The following is a 7,879-nucleotide window of genomic DNA, read 5'->3' as shown; positions in this document are numbered from 1 at the left end:
AGATAGTGGTGGAAAGAATATAACACTGGTGATCAGATTGGTGTTGAAATGCCCAAACATCAATAGTTGGAGTAATAAATAGATTTGTAAATCATGGTATATCAAAAAAGCTCTTTTGAATACTTCTTCCATTTACTCCCAACCAGATTCCCTTCCAGAAATAATAAAGTCACAAAGTGGGCAGTGATGGATCCACAGAGAACCAGTGTAGTTACCATGAAATGAAAAGTTGTACCAGATAAGGCCTCCCTCACAGAGATCCCTAGAAAATGAAATGGCTTTATTTTCTCATAAGAATTACTAAATAATTCACTTAGTATTGTTGTATATGTAAATATTTTAGGGGATTATTATGTTACTGACCCTAACCTGATCGTGATTGTGCCCTACCCTAGGGTGTGACCTGGCATTCTGCCCCCACCCTAGGGTAGTACCTGATTCTGCTTCCACCATTGGGTGGTATCTTATCCCACCATTGGGTGGTACCTGATTCTGGGGGATAAAAACAAGGGTCTGTGGAAGGCGAGAGGCTTTTTGCTGGAACTTATGCTGAGTCTTTGGACTTTAGTCTTGTCCACCGAATAAAGCTAATATTTCCACAAGCCTGACTGTCTGCGAGCTGTTTACCCGCCGTTTCACCTCAGAACCGTCGGCTGGACGGGGTGGCAGACGCGTGCTCGGAGCTGGAGGAGAAAGACCTCATCCTCAATCCCTCCATCAGTCAACCTCATCAGGGGCTGACTTGCAACAAGTATAAGTTATAGGCTCTGTTAGTTTACAACTTCAACTTGGTTCCACCAAAACAAAGATGATCCCTGGTTTCTTTTAATCTGTTGTTTTACGATTTGGTTTTACCCAAAACAGAGCTTTTCCTGATTTAGCATGTATCAAGCAAACCTAGGGGACTGGGTCAGGATAGGCCTTCTGTCCTTAATCCCCTGCCAGGAGGTAGTCTTTGTACTCAGAAACTGCAGTCTGGCAGGCAGCTCATTCTCTTAGCTTGATGAGACAGATTGCTACTCAATCATGCATATTTCACTCTCAGATTTGTTTGGATTTTTTCCTGTGGTGACTCTTGCTCTAGACTCACTTTCCATGGATGGAAATATAGCTTTTGGGCCATTACACCTGGAGCCCATACAGTAGAATAAGAACTTGAGAAGACCCTGAGCATAGAGAGTAAAATGAATCCCTCATGGATCAGGACCGTTTTTCCTTCGTAGGTCAAGTCCAGAATTCTCAGAGGTGGTCTAAGCTATGCTAGTTTTTAGTTTTTGACTAATGTTACTACACCTTTTAATATATCTTATACTATGAATGCTGGAGGCTTAATGTTACTTTTGATGTTATTTTGGTGCATCTACATACATCTCTCTCCGGAATATAAGCATAAATACAAGCTTTCTAAAATATCTTCTATATTAGAGAGTAAAAGAGCCTTCTCAGAGGGTGACATGTTCTTGAGATAAAAGCCTTTCCAGAACCAATGATTCAACATTCACTATTGGTGTTAAAATAGAAGAAATTACCATCTGCTAGATCAAGCACTTAAGACAAAGGAGAGACCCTTAATGAAGCAGCTAATCCTCCTTCAGAATTAGAGGTTGAAAGCAGCTTTGAAGAAAAGCCTAGGCTTCATGAACTCCCCAGTTGCTCCTCCCCAGCCCATAAGGAAAATATTCAGCCTCTGTTTTATGAGGGATTGAACATGACTTCACTCAGCTGGTTCCTCATTTGGGCCCATATCCCCATATTGTGTTAAGTCTCTTAGTGTCTAGAATAAGGGTATGCTTTGGACTCCTCAGGATTTTAATACTATCTAGGACATACTGAGCCCTTTACAATTTTGACAGTGGAAGAAATGGCTTGGTGATGAAGCTAAACTAAACTCCACACCCTAGATCATTCTGGTAGGAGAATTTCAGAGGTTCAGTACACTGAGGTTAAAAAAAAAAAAAAAAAAAAAAAAAAAAAGCTGCCCTGCATCATAATGTTGTGGAACAAGTACATGCATAGCATTGTGGGCTTGGAGAAAATTGATGCTGATGCCAAATTTAAGGATAGCTTCATTAAGATTTTCCAGGGAGTTTCTGAGCTATATGCAGAATTACTGGGAAAATTGACAGATGCTATCCAGAGACAGGTTAAAGGTAAAGAAACACAGCAACACCTCATAAGGCAATAAGCATTCAAGAATGCAAATGAAGATCGTCAGGCATTCTTCAATCAAATATCTGGCAAGCATTCATGCTCTAAGGTTTATTCAGCTTGGAGGCAAAGTCAGAATAATCAGAGTGGGCCAAGCAATTTCTTCAGGGAATACAGAACATCTTCTAATAGTGCTCCTTGGAGAGTACCATTTGGACCTTGCCTGAAGTTTGGCAAGAGAACCTCTGAGCTACAGACTGCCACTTGACTTGTAGTTCTATCATGAGTAACTGGAATACAGGCCAGCCCCAGACTTTACAGGTTGGTTCAGGACTAATATTTTAACTGCACCTGTCTTCTCCAGACTGCTACCCAGCAATCCTGCCTAGGGAAATTGGGTAAGGAGCCAGCCCGAAGCTCATGCAAGGTTTTCACATGCTTATATTATTCGATATATAGACGATATCATGCTTGCATGTTCTAATGACAGGCAGCTTAGAGATTATATGAGGATGTGATCACATGCTTGCTGGTGACTGATATATAGGTTTACACAAAGAAAATTCAGATGCTGCCCACATAAATACTTGGGCTATATTCTGAATCTCACTATGTGCATCCTCAGAAAATTTCCATTTCAAGAAACTTATATTAAATTAACAGGCACATGCCAAACCATTTGAACTGCATGATGACAAATGCATGCTTGACGAATGTTTGCATCGTCCCCTCCTCCATTTGTGTAAAAACTATATGAGTCATGGCATTTCAAAAATAAATTGACGCCATAATCAGAATTCTTGGTGGTCCCCTTTTTCCCATCCATTTCCTTTTCAGGTGCAGACCCTTTCCATGACCACGAATAAACTGAAGCTGCTGGCCGGCACAGTTAGCGCCTGACCTGCGCGGCGTGGAAAACGGCTCTCCACCGGACACCGAAAGTACCCTAGGGGCCTCTCCAGAAGGCTTGGAGAAGGTAAGATCTAACATAATTTTTATTGTGTCTGATAAGAGTGGGTCAAGAATTGTCTAAAGAGGTGCAGTTTATAGGTGGCGTCAAGTAAACTCTCAGGGAAAAAGGTATAAGAGTTAAAAAGAAAAATCTCTTGGAATTCTTTCTCTTTATCCATAAGAAATGTTCTTGGTTCTCCATTGGCAGTCCAGGGAAAACAGCCCAGATTAGTAGCCAAGCATGGCAAAAAGTGGGCCATAAAATTAATCTCCTCCTTGCACAAGAGGGTCTTCATGATGACAATATTTCTAACATTCTCTCCTCTTACTGGAGCCTCATTCGTGACATTATTGACGCCGCAGAAACTGATCCTAAACACAAACATCTCCTTTCGGTCACTCTCCGCCACTTTTCTCCCTCTCCCTCTCCCTTCCCTGTCCCGCTCCTTAGTCGCTCCTGTCAAGTCTCCCCATTTTCAGAACTCTCTTCATTTCCTCCTCCAAAAAGGATCTATCCTGTTCTCTCTGACCTTCCCCTTGACCTGGGCCATAAAGCCAATTTGGAGGATGAGGCGACCCGCTACTGTCACTCCCACCGGCCACCTTGCTTCCTCTCCTCCACCGCTTTCGCCGTCTTCTTATTCCAAAAACCACCCCCCTACTAATCTTGCAGCAAATCCTCTTCAATATCAGGAAACTGCTCTTCACAACCATGTCTCACGCCTAGCTGAATTGCAGGTGGGAGCTCAGACTCTCACGCAGCAAATCTCTCTCTCTAATTCTGCTTTCACCTTCCCCATTATTACCCATTCCCCTGGTCCTGACCCGGAGGGAGTTCCTGCCCTGGCTGACAATGCACCTCAGGGTCACCGCTCCAGCCACCGTTAGGCTGGGCTGCCCCCCATCCCCGAGGATGGAGGGGACGCAGAAGCCGAGGCAGCTGGCACTGCTCCTGCCCCGGATCCAGGCCCTGCACTGGCTCCAGCCCCCATGCCCAGCAATGAGCGCTGCGCCAATCAGCTTTTGAGAGAATACTGTGCTTTACAGCATAAAACCTTGGCAGATCTCCATGCTGCCATGGAAAAATATGGCCCTAACTCCCCCTTTACACAATTCATTTTAGATAGCCTTGCCCAGGGCGGCCTTTTCATGCCCTCAGAGTGGCGCAAGATCGCTGAGGCGGTCCTCACTCCCCCACAATATCTGGGATGGCAAGCATGCTTTGAGAACTGCTGTCGCTCCTTGGCTGATATTAACCCGATGCCCCCACACTCCTCAATGATTTGATTAGGCTCTGTCAGGATGCTGACCCCATTGCTACTCGCTTGTCCCAAGCCTTTGGAGTTGCCATTGGAGCTGTCTTAAATAAAAACGCACTGCAGCAAGGGCAACCCCCGCCCCTTGCTCAGTCATGCCCTTTTCGTTCTTAATTTTCTTTCTTATGATCAAGACGGTCAATCTGCCGCGGACAAACTTTGGCACCCTGCCACTGCCACCTGTTTTAAACAAGTCCTTTGGAAGGATCCACTTATGGGATCCTGGCAAGGACCTCCCCCAGTCCTCATTTGGGGCAAGGGACATGCCTGCGTCCACAACCCCATTTCCAACAATACTCGTTGGCTCCCTAAATGCCTTAGCAAGCTCTTGAACCCACCCAGAGCTCTCTGCCCTGAGGTTAACCCTTCTCTTTCAGATGCTGCTACAAGCCCTCCAACCAACCCCGATCCTCCAGCTGCGAATGTAGATGCCACCTCCTCTCCTTCCAGCTCTTCTACTTCTCAAGCCACCTTTCCTCCACCTTCTGATGGCTGCCTCTGCTGCCAAAGTTCCAGGCAAATATCTGATCTACAATTATACCTGGCAAGTCATCAACCAGGCTGGTGATATTGTCAACTCTTCCACAACTATTGCCACGCTCCCCAGGTTTCCTACACTGGAAGTCCCCTGTGCACTCGCCCTCCCCAACGGACCTTGGTGGGGCACTCCCGCTCATTTCTGGCCTCAAACGTACCCGGTCAATGTTGCTGTTGTCATGGGCGACCCTAAATACCCCCCTCGGCTCATGTTGCCTCAGCCTTTGCCTTCATGTCCACACCAACGGTCACTCCCACATCAGTGAGACTGCCATCTATGTTTGCCCCGGACATCACCATCCCCATTCCTGGAATTACAAGTGTGGAGACATTTCTGACTTTTTCTGTGCCTCATGGGGCTGTGAAATCACTGGGGATGGTTACTGGAACCCTACCTCCGATTGGGACTACATTACTGTCAAAAAGAAAACTCTGGGTGGGCCCGGAGAGATAGCACAGTGGTGTTTGCCTTGCAAGCAGCCGATCCAGGACCAAAGGTGGTTGGTTCGAATCCCGGTGTCCCATATGGTCCCCCGTGCCTGCCAGGAGTTATTTCTGAGCAGACAGCCAGGAGTAACCCCTGAGCACCGCTGGGTGTGACCCAAAAACCAAAAAAAAAAAAAAAAAAAGAAAAGAAAAAAAGAAAACTCTGGGTCCCCAGACTGCTCGACAATGTGCTCATGCCTGGTGTAATCCCCTTTTGATCTCCTTTACTGACAAAGCCTGATACAATTATACTAAGTTTTCCACTGGTCTTACATGGAAACTCAGACTTTACAAAAAGCCTTCTACGGCTGGACTTCTTTTCACCATTTGCCTTCAACAATCCTGTCCCCAATATCAATGCGACACTGTTGGCCCTAATTTCTTCTTCCACCCCCTACTCTGCCCCGTCCTTTACCGCTCCCTTCTCCCTCCTCCTCTTCTCCTTCTTCCCTCTTTCTTCTCCACACCCCTTCCCCTCCTTCCACTCCTTCCCCCTACTTTCACCTCACCATGCCCCCAAGGCCCCCTTCCTTGGCACAACTATTGTTTGATCTGGTTAATGCCTCTGCTGTTGCTTTGTCTTACCACCATTATGATCACTGTTGCATTTGTTTCTCTGATCAACCACCTTTTTATGAGGGTGTTGCTTCTTTTTCCGACAACTTACTCTTTTCCATTACATCTCCTTAATCCATTGGGATTTTGATCACCCTGCTTCCATTACCCTGGGCCAAGTTGTTGGCTCAGGCCTTTGTCTCCTTGGCCCCCTTATGCTCCCCCCTCTGGAACTCGAATCTGTTTGTAACACCTCCCTTACTGTCTCTCCTCAATCCTTGTATCTCATTGCCCCTGCACCTCTGTTCTTCGCTTGCTCCTCTGGCCTAACCCTCCACATTATTGTTCCTGCTTTTCTTATGGATCATGATTACTGTGTCCTTGTTCTTCTCCCCTGTTTCACTATTCGCTCCCTCGATGACTTTCTCTGGTATCACTCCCCCAAAGCCTTTTCTAGAGCCCGTAGGGAGCCTGTTATGGCCATTCCTCTTGCTGTTGTTCTCGGTCTTGGTTCCGTGGGCACTAGCACAGGCATTGCTGCCCTAGTTACTTCTCAACAAAACTTTGACTTTCTCTACCTAAAGGTTCAGCAAGACATCAAAACCGTTCAAACTGGTCTTAATGCTCTTGAACAATCACTGTCCTCCCTTGCGGAAATGGTTTTGCAAAACCGCCATGGTCTCAACCTCGCCTTTTTCAAGGAGGGGGGAGTCCACACGGCCCTCAAGGAAGAATGCTGTTTTTAGAAAGATAAGACTGGTATTGTTAGAAATAGTGTTAAAGAGCTAGAAAAAGGCCTTGAGGAATAGAATCAAGTCACTACACAAAGTGAGTCCAGGTACAAAAATTGGTTTTCAATTTCTCCATGGCTCACTACCCTCGTCCCCACCATTATGGGACCCTTATTGGGTTTTCTCTACCTCATCTCATTTGGGCCATGAGCATTTAGAAAATTAACAAATTTTGTTAAACATCAAGTGGACAGTGCCACGAAAAAGCATGTAGCAGTTCATTACCAGCAATTGGCTGTCGTTTCATCTGAATCTTTAGATTTTGAAGAATTTCAGACTCTTGTGGATCAGGCTTCTTTCTGGTGGGACCGGCTGCGATGTTGCCCAAGACAGGATTAGCTTGGGCCCACAAGGTGGATGCAACACTTGCCCCTCTCTCAGGTGCCCCTTGTGGTAGCAGCACAGGTAGCCTAAGACAGGTACATCGCCCATAACTTTGTACTGCCCTTCCGCTTTACTATACTAGAGAGGGGGAACTGTAGGGAGCCAGATTCTCCTTCACAGTCTTGGCATAAGCACAGCCATCTTGTAGCAAACTGCCATTTTCTAACTGGCCTGTCCTTTAATTGAGCTATACATTGTGTACGTGCCAACTGGCCATGAGTTGACGCCGATCAAAAGAATCATAAGGTCACACTCTTCTGGCTCAGAAAACTTAGACCTATAGATAGAGCATTTGGTGTGATAATAGGATGTTCCTCAAAAAACTTGTATTAAATTAACAGGCACATGTCAAATCTTTTGAACTGCTTAATGTCAAATGCATGCTTGACTAATGTTTGCATCGTCCCCTCCTCCCTTTGTGTAAAAACTATATACGTCATGGCATTTCAAAAATAAATTGATGGGGCCCAGAGAGATAGCACAGTGGCGTTTGCCTTGCAAGCAGCCAATCCAGGACAAAAGGTGGTTGGTTCGAATCCCGGTGTCCCATATGGTCCCCCGTGCCTGCCTGGAGCTATTTCTGAGCAGACAGCCAGGAGTAACCCCTGAGCAATGCCGGGTATGGCCCAAAAACCAAAAATAAATAAATAAATAAATAAATAAATAAATAAATAAATAAATAAATAAATTGATGCCATAATCAGAATCCTT

The sequence above is a fragment of the Suncus etruscus genome, chromosome 9 (genome assembly GCF_024139225.1).
Source record: "Suncus etruscus isolate mSunEtr1 chromosome 9, mSunEtr1.pri.cur, whole genome shotgun sequence".
Lineage (NCBI taxonomy): Eukaryota > Metazoa > Chordata > Mammalia > Eulipotyphla > Soricidae > Suncus > Suncus etruscus.
Note: the sequence above shows the minus strand (reverse complement) of the source record.